The sequence below is a fragment of the Arachis ipaensis genome, chromosome B4, assembly GCF_059453495.1.
Source record: "Arachis ipaensis isolate K30076 ecotype BB chromosome B4, ASM5945349v1, whole genome shotgun sequence".
NCBI lineage: Eukaryota > Viridiplantae > Streptophyta > Magnoliopsida > Fabales > Fabaceae > Arachis > Arachis ipaensis.
The window spans coordinates 57,028,383-57,041,015 of NC_142439.1; the positions used below are offsets into that span (position 1 = coordinate 57,028,383).

General features: G+C 40.6%; 1 non-coding gene across 1 annotated transcript; it reads left to right on the forward strand.

The window, feature by feature from the left end:
* The first annotated feature begins 2,745 nt into the window (after nt 1-2,745).
* LOC148567682 (small nucleolar RNA R71) lies at nt 2,746-2,849 on the forward strand. Its single transcript, XR_015882120.1, has one exon. It is a non-coding gene; the product is annotated as a small nucleolar RNA R71 (small nucleolar RNA).
* Nucleotides 2,850-12,633: the final 9,784 nt, after the last annotated feature.

The window sequence follows — 12,633 nt, forward strand, 5'->3', positions numbered from 1 at the left end:
CAAGTGGCTTCTTGGAGCTGGCGTGCTACGCCTTCGACACCAAGTGGCACGCCATAGTGAAGGTTCTTCTTGGAATGGTGAGTTGGCATGCCACGCCCCTTTGCTCAAGTGGCACTCCCATAGTAGTTGGTAGGTCAGGCGTGCCACGCCCAATCTGGCGTGCCACGCCCCTTTCGTGTCCTCCATTGTAGCTCTCTGGAAAAATGTATTAGCATGCCATGCCCTCATGCATGCTTGGACTTCTTCTTTGGACTTTAGTACTGGCGTGCCACGCCTAGCTCCTAGCGTGCCATGCCAATGCATTTTCGTGGCGTTTGCTCCCAAGTGGCACACGAATTTCACACGCCCAGCTTCTTGTTTGTCTTCTACCCATTTTTGATGCCTTTTCACCTGAAATTCAGGACAACTCATCTCAAAGTAGTGTACCATAATATTCATCAAATAATGCATGAATTGTACTGATCAAATGAGATTTATGCTCTTTTATGGTCTTCTTTATGCAAGAAAGAAGGGTAGATGATGCAAGTCATCAATTGCCTTCTTCCAACCATGCGTTACCTCCTTCCATGGCAAGCTGTATGATCCTCTCGGATGAAAACAAATCCATATGCATTGTCACCGCACGGCTAATCATCTGTCGGTTCCCGTTAGCGTCGGAATAGGACCATTGTCCTTTTGCGCACTGTCACTTGCACCCCACATTCGCAGGTTTGAAGCTCGTCACAGTCATCCCTTCCCAGATCCTACTCAGAATACCACAGATAAGGTTTAGACTTTCCAGATCCCGGATCCTACGCGGAATACCACAGACAAGGTTTAGACTTTCCGGATCCCAGGAATGCTGCTAATAGTTCTAGCCTATACCACGAAGGTTAATCTCAGATTCAGCTGCTCTGTTGTCAGGAGAGAAGACGTGAATCCTTGATTAGAAACCCAAGAGAATATACTCCAGCTGTTGTCCAATGACTACGTTGAACATCATGTAGACCGCTTTGTGGTTGTCAGGCACGCGATCTTGGCTAAGCGAGTAACGAATATTGGGTGATTGTCACAGGTCACCCCTTCATTCTGACTTAACTGAATTAAGTACGAGAGTATATCTTGGAGAAGAAGTAGGCATGAATTGAATAGAAAAATAGTAGTAATTGCATTAATTCATGAAGAATAGCAGAGCTTCACACCTTAATATATGGGGTGTAGAAACTCCACCGTAGAAAATACATAAGTGAAAGGTCTAGGCATGGCCGTGAGGCCAGCCTCCATGCCAAAGGTCTAAGGATTAAACATCCAGAGATGTAAAATAAATCTCTAAAAGTAGTTTTTATACTAAACTAGTAACTAGTGTTTACAGAAAATGAGTAACTAAGTGCAGATAGTGCAGAAATCTACTTCCGGGGCCCACTTGGTGTGTGCTTGGGCTGAGCATTGAAGCTTTTTCGTGCTTAGGCTGTTCCTGGAGTTAAATGCCAGCTTTGGTACCAGTTTGGGCGTTTAACTCCAAAGATTCCTAGTTTCTCCATTACAGAGAGGGGCATGAGGTTTATACTTGAACCAAGGTCACACAGAGCTTTTTTAAAGGTCATGGTGCCGATGGTACAAGGGATTAAGAACTTTCTAGGATCCTGTTTCTTCTGAGGTAATTTTAGTTGAACCAGATCATTCAGTTCATTGATGAGCAATGGAGGTTCATTCTCCCAAGTCTCATTACCAAATAGCTTGGTATTCAGCTTCATGATTGCTCCTAGATATTGAGCAGCTTACTCTTCAATAATATCTTCATCGTCTTCAGAGGAAGAATACTCATCAGAGCTCATGAATGGCAACAGTAAGTTCAGTGGAATCTCTATGGTCTCTATATGAGCCTCAGATTCCTGTGGTTCCTCATTAGAGAACTCCTTGGAGGCCAGTGGACGTCCATTGAGGTATTCCTCATTGGAAATCACTGCCTTTCCCTCCTCCATGCATTCGGCCATGTTGGTTATATTTATGGCCTTGCACTCTCTTTTTGGATTCTCTTCTGTATTTCTTGGGAGAGTACTAGGAGGGAGTTCAGTAACTCTTTTACTCAGCTGACCCACTTGTGCCTCCAAATTTCTAATGGAGGACCTTGTTTCAGTCATGAAACTGAGAGTGGTCTTAGATAGATCAGAGACTACAGTTGCTAAGTCAGAGTGGCTCTTCTTAGAATTCTCTGTCTGTTGCTGAGAAGATGATGGAAAAGGTTTGTTATTGCCAAACCGTGCTCTCCCACTATTATTGTTGCTGAAGCCTTGATTAGGCTTCTGTTGATCCTTCCATGAGAAATTTGGATGATTCCTCCATGAAGGATTGTAAGTGTTTCCATAGGAATCTCCCATGTAATTCACTTCTTCCATTCCAGGATTCTCAGGGTCATAGGCTTCTTCTTCAGAGGAACCTTCCTTAGTAGTGCCTGTTGCAGCTTGCATTCCAAACAGACTCTAAGAAATCATATTGACTTGCTGAGTCAATATTTTGTTCTGAGCCAATATGGCATTCAGAGTATTAATCTCAAGAACTCCTTTTTTCTGAGTTGTCCCATTATTCACAAGATTCCTTTCAGAAGTGTACATGAACTGGTTATTTGCAACAATTTCAATGAGTTCCTGGGCTTCTTCAGGTGTCTTCTTTAGATGAAGAGATCCACCACCAGAGTTGTCCAATGACATCTTGGACAATTCAGACAGACCATCATAGAATATACATATGATGCTCCATTCTGAAAGCATGCCAGAAGGGCACCTTCTGATCAATTGCTTGTATCTTTTCCAAGCTTCATAGAGGGATTCACCTTCCTTCTGTCTGAAGGTTTGGACTTCCACTCTAAGCTTGCTCAATTTTTGAGGTGGAAAGAATTTGGCCAAGAAAGCATTGACCAACTTTTCCCAAGAGTTCAGGCTATCTTTGGGTTGTGAATCCAACCATATCCTAGCTCTGTCTCTTACAGCAAAGGGGAAAATCATAAGTCTGTAGACCTCAGGATTAACCCCATTGGTCTTAACAGTGTCACAGATTTGCAAGAATTCAGCTAAAAACTGATGAGGATCTTCCAATGAAAGTCCATGAAGCTTGCAATTCTACTGCATCAGAGAAACTAATTGAGGCTTAAGCTCAAAGTTGTTTGCTCCAATTGTAGGAATTGAGATGCTCCTTCCACAGAAGTTAGAAGAGGGTGCAATAAAGTCACCAAGCATCTTCCTTGCATTTCCACCATTGTTGTTGGGTTTGGCCATCTCTTCTTCTTTTTCGAAAAATTCTGTCAGGTTCTCTCCAGAGTGTTGTGCTTTAGCTTTTCTTAGCTTCCTCCTTAGAGTCCTTTCAGGTTCCGGATCAGCTTCAACAAGAATGTTCTTATCCTTGCTCCTGCTCATATGAAAAAGAAGAGAATAGAAAAGAAGAGGAATCTTCTATGTCACAGTACATAGATTCCTTTATGTGAGTAGAAGAATAGAAGAGTAGAATGAAGAAGAGAGAAGATGAAGAATTCGAACACAGAGAGTGAGAGAGGGTTCGAATTTTTAAGAGGAAGAGAAGTGTTAGTAAATAAATAAATAAATAGAAAGAGATGAGAGAGGGAGGGAGTTCGAATTTTAAATTAAAATAAAAGGAAAATATTTTTGTTTTTATTTTAATTATTGGTTAGTATTCGAAATTTAGGAGAAGAAATAAGATTAAAATTAAAATTTAAAACAATTAGTTAATTAAAAATTGTGATCTCAACTGCGCCAACAACTTGGTACGCACGATCATAATCTCAATTCTTTTTCACAACTCCACACAACTAACCAGCAAGTGCACTGGGTCGTCCAAGTAATAAACCTTACGTAAGTAAGGGTCGATCCGACGGAGATTGTCGGCTTGAAGCAAGCTATGGTCATCCTTGTAAATCTCAGTCAGGCAGATTCAAATGGTTATGGGTTTTGATAATTAAAATATAAATAAAATATAAAATAAGATAAAGTTACTTATGTAATTCATTGGTGGAAATTTTAGATAAGCGTATAAAGATGCTTTGTTGCTTCTGAACCTCTGCTTTCCTATTGCCTTCTTCCAACCATGCGTTACCTCCTTCCATGGCAAGCTGTATGATCCTCTCGGATGAAAACAAATCCATATGCGCGGTCACTGCATGGATAATCATCTGTCGGTTCCTGCTAGCGTCGGAATAGGACCATTGTCCTTTTGCGCACTGTCACTTGCACCCCACATTCGCAGGTTTGAAGCTCGTCATAGTCATCCCTTCCCAGATCCTACTCGAAATACCACAGACAAGGTTTAGACTTTTCGGATCCCAGGAATACTGCCAATAGTTCTAGCCTATACCATGAAGGTTCATCTCAGATTCAGCTTCTCTGTTGTCAGGAGAGAAGACGAGAATCCTTGATTAGAAACCCAAGAGAATATACTCCAGCTGTCGTCCAATGACTACGTTGAATATCATGTAGACCGCTTTGTGGTTGTCAGGCACGTGATCTTGGCTAAGCGAGTAATGAAGATTGGGTGATTGTCATGGGTCACCCCTTCATTCTGACTTAACTGAATTAAGTACGAGAGTATATCTTGGAGAAGAAGTAGGCTTGAATTGAATAGAAAAACAGTAGTAATTGCATTAATTCATGAAGAACAGCAGAGCTCCACACCTTAATCTATGGGGTGTAGAAACTCTACCGTAGAAAATACATAAGTGAAAGGTCTAGGCATGGCAGTGAGGCCAGCCTCCATGCCAAAGGTCTAAGGACTAAACATCCAGAGATGTAAAATAAATCTCTAAAAGTAGTTTTTATACTAAACTAGTAACTAGGGTTTACAAAAAATGAGTAACTAAGTGCAGATAGTGTAGAAATCCACTTCCGGGGCCAACTTGGTGTGTGTTTAGGCTGAGCATTGAATCTTTTTCATGCTTAAGCTGTTCCTGGAGTTAAACGCCAGCTTTAGTGCTAGTTTGGGCGTTTTACACCAAGATGTTTTAGGCTGACATTGAACGCCAGTTTGGGCCATCAAATCTCGGGAAAAGTATAGACTATTATATATTTCTAGAAAGTGTAGAATGTCTACTTTCCAACGCAATTGAGAGAGAGCCAATTGGGCTTTTGTAGCTCCAGAAAATCCACTTCGAGTGCAAGGAGGTCAGAATCCAACAGCATCTGCAGTCCTTTTTCAGCCTCTAAATCAGATTTTTGCTCAAGTCCCTCAATTTCAGCCAGAAAATACCTGAAATTATAGAAAAACACACAAACTCATAGTAAAGTCCAGAAATGTGATTTTTGAATAAAAACTAATGAAAATATAATAAAAATTAACTAAAACATACTAAAAACTATGTAAAAATAATGCCAAAAAGGGTATAAATTATCTGCTCATCAACTTCCTAACCAGTGATGTGCATCCTAAGGCAATTTCTAAGGAGAATGACTCGGGACTAATACTCTCGGTTATTGAATTTGGATTGTAGTGACACAATTTCTTTGTTTGATGTGGAATTGCGTGTCGGTTTAAACTATACTCACGATTGGATTTATTGATAATTTCTATACCGGCATAAAATCTCTCATCAGTAACCGTCCATGAAGCAGTAATATTCATGTCCTGCAAGTCTTTCTAGAATCTAATCCATGAAAGGTAAGGGGAAATGATCTTTTCTGGTGGCCTCATTGAGCTTCCTATAATCAATGTACTTGCGCCAGCCAGTCACTGTCCTTATGGGTATCAATTCATTCCTCTCATTTGGTACAACAGTGACTCCTCCCTTCTTTGGGACTACTTGTACCAGACTTACCCAAGGGCTGTCTGAGATTGGGTAGATCACCCCTGCTTACCACAACTTCAGCACTTCCTTTTGGACTACTTCATTCATTGTTTGGTTTAGCCTTCTCTGTTGCTATCTTGAGGGCTTTGCACCTTCCACAAGTAGGATTTTGTGCATGCATATTGAAGGATTGATTCCCTTTAGATCTACAAGTGTCCACCCTATAGCATCCTTTTGTTGTTTCAGCACTTGGATTAGCTCCTCTTCTTGTTCCTCATTCAAGCTTGAATTGATGATCACTGGGTATGTGTTGTTGTCACCCAAGTAATCATATTTCAAGCTTGGAGGCAGAGTTTTCAGCTCCAACTTTGGTGCCTCCACTTCCATTTTTCTTGTCTTGTCCATCATGATTGATTCATCCATAGTCTCTAGTGGTAGCTCACTGATGACAAGTCATCCTAGCCTATTTTAACTAGTCTTTTTCTTTTGTTTTCATTAGAATTATGCACTTTCTTGAGCTACAAGCAAGCTAATTGAGTAGATTTTCATGTTTCCCTTGATTGAACCAACCATATATGAATTCATGCCATTTCATGACGTTTTATGCTATATTTGTTGCATATTATGAAAGAATGAATATCTCATGATTTTGAGCATAGCTTTGATGAGTTTGGTTGATTAATGCTAGGTGAAGAAAGCTTGGAGAAAGGTTGAAGCAAGAAGGAATGGCTAGGAGTGAAGAGAGGATAATGGAATAAGTGAAATTGAACCAGGAAGCAAGAAGCTGGACCTAAAATCAGCATCAAACTTTTGCACAAACTTTTGGTTGAAAAGTTAGTCCCAACGTTAGCCCCCTAACTTGGAGGCTAACGTTGGAACTTGAAAATTCTCCCCTGGGCTTCAAAAGTTTGCGCCAACGTTAGCCCCCTAACTTTGAGGCTAACGTTGGCACATGAATTTCTCCCCTGGGCACCAAAAGTTTGCGCCAACGTTAGACCCCTAACTTGGAGGCTAACGTTGGCACATGAATTTCTCCCCTGGGCACCAACGTTTGCTTCAACGTTAGACCCCTAACTTGGAGGCTAACGTTGGCACATGAAAATTCAAGGAAGAGGAGCAAAAGTTTGCGCCAACGTTAGCCCCCTAACTTTGAGGCTAACGTTGGCACATGAATTCCTCCCTGGCCATCCAACGTTTGCGCCAACGTTAGACCCCTAACTTGGAGGCTAACGTTGGCACATGAAAATACAAGGGAGAGGGGCAAAAGTTTGCGCCAACGTTAGCCCCCTAACTTGGTGGCTAACGTTGGCGCCACTAGCACACAAGGCAAGGCCAACGTTAGGGTCAAAGTTAGACCCCTAACGTTGGCACCAACGTTCATACCAGTAAATTGTGCTAGCTGATATGAAAAGTTGGAGCCAAAGTTAGACCCCTAACTTTAGCTCCAACTTTTGGTCCAACTTTTGCTAACCTCAAAACCGGTTCAATTGGTTCACTTTGGTTCTTCTCCAAACTTCAAGAGCAATCAACCAAGGCCTCTTTCAACCCAATTCCACCAAGAGCAAAGGCCCAACTCAAGGCTTGAAGATCATTTGAAGAAAGTGTATAAATAGGATAGAATTCAAGTTCTTCGAGAGCTTTCCTTTTGGAATTTTCATAATAGTTTTCGGAGAGCTTTTGTTATTGAGTGAACTTTAATTTCTTTGGTTTCATTGCTTTCAATTTCATTTACACTTGTCTTGGATCTTGGATTGGAGAATTGAAGAAATTCTGTTTCAATCTCAATCTTGGATCTCTCTGTTTCTTTACTGTTAATTGAATTTCAATTCCGGTTAATTGCTCTTCATCTATTTTCTTTGCAATTTACATTTTCTTTGCAAGTGTTCTTGTTGGATCTAGGAAGGCATTGAGATCTAGACTTGGTTTTCTAGTCTCTGGGCCCTGAGATCTCAATTTTATATTCTCTATTTCTTGCTTTTAATGTTCATTTACTTTACTGCTTCAAGATCCGTTTCAATCCCAATTCCCTTTCCCTCTTCTGTTTAATGCAATTCAACTTTTCTCTGCAAATCCATTCCCCAATTCCCTTTACAATTTCAGTTGTTTACATTTCTTGCACTTTAAGATTCCGCAATTTATATTTCTTGCATTTTAAGTTTCTGTTATTTAATTTCTTGTTCTTTAAGATTCAGCAATTTATTTCATGTTCTCTTTAATTCCATGCACTTTAATTTCTGCAAAATCACAAAACACTCAACCAAACCTTGATTCGCTTGACTAAATTAACCACTAAGCTAAAATTGCTCAATCCTTCAATCCCTGTGGGATCGACCTCACTTCCGTGAGTTTTTATTACTTGATGTGACCCGGTACACTTGCCGGTTAGATTTGTGTGTTTTGGGAGAAATTTATTTTTCACCAAAATATCTCATCAAGTTTTTGGCGCCGTTGCCGGGGATTGATTAGATTGACAATGATTAAGTGAGGTGGTAATCTAGATCAAGCACTTTTTCTTTAATTTTAATTAACCCACTAACTGTTTGTTTTTTTGCTTAAACTAACTAACACTTCAATCTGGCAGTAAATTGAAGTGTCACTGGTTTTGTGCATTCCTCATGCTCTGCTTGTATGTCAGGTACAAGAAGAACCGTACCCAATTTTCATGAACAAGACGAAAGAACTCTCAGGAGGTTAAGAAGAGCTGAAAGAGGGAAAAATATTGTTGGAGAAGAGGAATCAGACGAAGAATTCCAAGAGATGGAGGATCATTTAACCAATCCACCAGGTGGAGAAGACAACAACAATGGCAACCCACCCCAGAGGAGAGTTTTGGCTTCCTATACCTTTGCAAATCCTAGACATTGTGGGAGCAGCATCTTGGCTCCAAATGTCAATGCCAACAATTTTGAACTCAAGCCACAACTCATCACTTTGGTTCAGAACAATTGCTCTTTTGGTGGAGGACCACTTGAGGACCCACACCAACATTTATCCACTTTCTTGAGGATATGCAACACTGTCAAAACTAATGGAGTGCCCCCTGACAGTTACAAACTGATGCTATTCCCATTTTCTCTCAGGGACAAGGCCACTCAATGGTTGGAATCGTTTCCAAGGGACAGCATTAACAACTGGGATGATTTGGTAACTAAGTTTCTTGCCAAATTTTATCCACCTCAGAGGATTATAAGGTTAAAGGCTGAGGTACAAACATTTACACAAATGGAGGCCGAACCTATCTATGAGGCATAGGAGAGGTACAAGGCTCTGATCAGGAAATGTCCCCCTGCCATGTTTAATGAGTGGGAGAAGCTTCAAAACTTCTATGAAGGCTTAACACTGAAATCCCAGGAAGCTTTGGATCATTCAGCTGGAGGTTCCTTGCAACTCATGAAAACTGCAGAAGAAGCTCAAGAACTCATTGATATGGTGTCCAACAACCAATATTTCTTTTCTCATCAAAGAGGCTGCCAACCATCACAAAGGAGAGGAGTAATGGAGCTAGAAGGAGTGGATTCAATCCTGGCTCAAAACAAGATGATGCAGCAGCAAATTCAATAACAATTTGAGCAAATGGCCAAGAGGATTGATAGTCTCCAAGTTGCAGCAGTTAACACCAGCCAACCATCAACCACATGGGGACAGAGTGAAGAAACTCAAGAAGAACAACAACAAGAGCAAGTACAGTATATGCACAACCAAGGACCAAATGAAGTGTATGGTGATACATACAATCCATCCTGGAAAAACCACCCAAACCTCAGATGGGGAGATAACCATACCCAAAACCAACAACCATGGCAGAGGAACTCAAACCAACACAACCCAAGAAGCAACCAAAACCACAACCAGCAGCAAACTAACCAAAACCCCTACAGAAAACCTCAAAATAACTACCCCAACCTCAACCAATACCAATCTAATAACCAACCCACCAACCAAAATGCCTACCATCCACCACCCACATCTCATAACCCACCTCAAATATCACCTGAAGCCCAAAGAATCACTCACTTGGAGGCCATGATAGACAAAATGTTGAAACACCAAGAAATAGTAACCAAGAATCAGGAAGCCTCCCTGAAGAGCCTAGAGAGACAGATGGGGCAACTCTCCAAGCAAGTATCTATTGAGAGACCTTCAAACTCACTGCCCAGTGACACAATTCCAAATCCCAAGGAGGAATGCAAGGCAATACAATTAAGGAGTGGGAGAACATTGATAAGCAACAATGACACTACAAAGAAGCAAGCAAAGAACATCAAAGAACCAACGGAGGATGAGAAGCAAACAAAGGCAGATGAAGCTAAGAAGCAAGTTGTGATGCCAAACAAAGGCACTGAGAAACTCAAAGAGAAGGACAACCAGCCACATAGCTCAAGGGAAGTAGCTCAGGGGCAGCAGCAAATAGGAAAAAGCATCACACCTCCACTGCCATATCCCCAGAGGTTTAACAAAGAGATTAAAGATCAGCATTTTCACAAATTCCTTGAGATTTTTAAGAAGCTGGAAATCAATATTCCCTTGGCTGAAGCACTTGAGCAAATGCCTCTATATTCCAAATTTATGAAGGATCTTATCAATAAGAAAAGAAGCTGGGATGAGAAAGAAACCATAATGATTACTGAGGAATGCAGGGCTTTGATTCAAAAGGGGCTTCCTCCCAAGCTTGAGGACCCAGGGAGCTTCCTGTTGCCTTGCACCATTAGGGAATTGACCATCACTAAAGCAATGTGCGATCTCGGAGCAAGTATTAACTTAATACCATTCTCCTTGGTGAAAAAGCTGCATATAGAGGAGGTCAAACCAGTACAAATGTCTCTGGAGCTGGTAGACAAGTCAATGGTATACCCCAGGGGTGTAATTGAAAATCTTTTGGTCAAGGTGGACAGTTTTATATACCCTGCTGATTTTGTGGTTCTTGAATCAAACAATGATGATGGTGACTCTGTTATACTGGGAAGGCCATTCTTAGCCACTGCTAGAGCTATCATAGACGTAGAGGAAGGAGAATTAACTCTCAGGATGCATGACCAGAGCATCACTCTGAAGGTGTTGCCAGAGGCACAATTTAGCAAGGAAAAGAAAGACTATATGAAAAATGACCAGGGAAGTCACAGCAACATCCCAATGCTAAGGATTGTGCAGACTGATGAAAAAGCCCAAGAGGATGTTAGAGTATCAGCCACTGAAAAGAGAGGTCCCCAAGAAAGACCTACGGCCAGAAAAGAAAGATCAACAAAAGGAAAGATGAAACGCAGAAACAAAGCAAAAAGGGGCTGGAAGAATAGAAAGATTCCAACAGAGGGGCTTTCCAAAGGTGACAAAGTGCAACTGATATATCAACAGCTGGGGGGCAAATCAACAAACCGAGGATTACTACACTGTCAGCAACATACTATCATTAGAGCATGCTGAAATTGAACACCAGAAAACAAAGAGGAGGATCACGGTCAGAGGAGACAAATTGAGGCCCTACAAGCACCAACCACCATAAAAGAAAGCCTCAATGTCAAGCTAATGACAATAAAAGAGCGCTCCATGGGAGGCAACCCATGCTTTAAGATTCATGTCATTTTAAATTCAATAAGTTATGATCAATTGAGCATGAATTCTTTTCTCTTTTCATGAACATGTCCATTGACTGCATGCACTATTTTGAAACATATGCTAAGTTTGGTGTACCTTCAAGCACACTTAACCAATATTACAAAGAATTTTGTTTCACATGCTTAAAATGTTTTGATAGAGCATATGGCCGAACACTAAGTTTGGTGTCCACATAGCTTCATGAAAATTTGAAATTCATGCATCAATAATCATACATTTGTTATTTTCCAAAACCTTATAAATAGAAAAATTTCTTTTCCGGTAATGGAGGATTTGATTGTGATATACCCTTTGACAAGAAACAAGTTTGGTGTTCACCAAACCTTGATGCACCGATTTAGGGATACAATTGATCCTTCATGAGAGAAAAAAAAAAGAAAAGAGAAAAAGAAAGTATGATGAAAACAATTCTTATGAACATTTAATATTTGAATCTCACTAATTGGAGGAAGATACTTATTTTCTTTATATATGACCAAACACTAAGTTTGGTGTCCTCCAAAGAGAGTGTCACGGTTCAAATAAGATAAGAATTGATGGTTCACATAGTATTACTAAAAAGAACACTCTTGCTATGGTTGGATAAGACTAATGTATGTTGTCTTGTTGTGATGACTAGGAGGTCAAAGAATCTTCAATGAAAAAGACAAGACAAAGGAAAGTATAGCATAAGGACAAAATCCCATCACATGCTTCAAGAAAGAAATCTGCCACTCCTTGAGAATGATCACGGCAAAGGCAAGGGAAGGAGCAAACTTTGTCTTCATTCATCCATACATGCATGCCTTTGATCTCCATAAGTCTAATTGCATCCCAACCCTTCATTGCTCATTTATAAGCATACCACCTTCAAGCCATGCACATGACCGAATCACTCCAACCTTAGAAACTTCACTCCCTTCATCACTCCTCAACATAACAAGCTTTGTGCAATATTTCTCTTACTTTAAACTCCAACCACTTAAACTTCTCTCCATAATTTCTTGTCATAGCAAGTCCGGTCCTAATTTCTTTTTCCTCCAAACACACATCAAACTCTCCAAAATTCTTCACATTCCCTCTCAACCAACCAAGTGATCATGGCATCCTCCTCAAGAACCAAACGACGAAAAGGAAAAGATCCAATAGTGGAGGAAGAAACACATGAGTATAACCAACGGAGGTTCAAGTCTTGGTTTCATCAAATGCAAATTCAATGGATGAACGAGAAAAGAATCTATCCTGAAATTCCATTCATGTTGCCGGATGATGGATGTCAA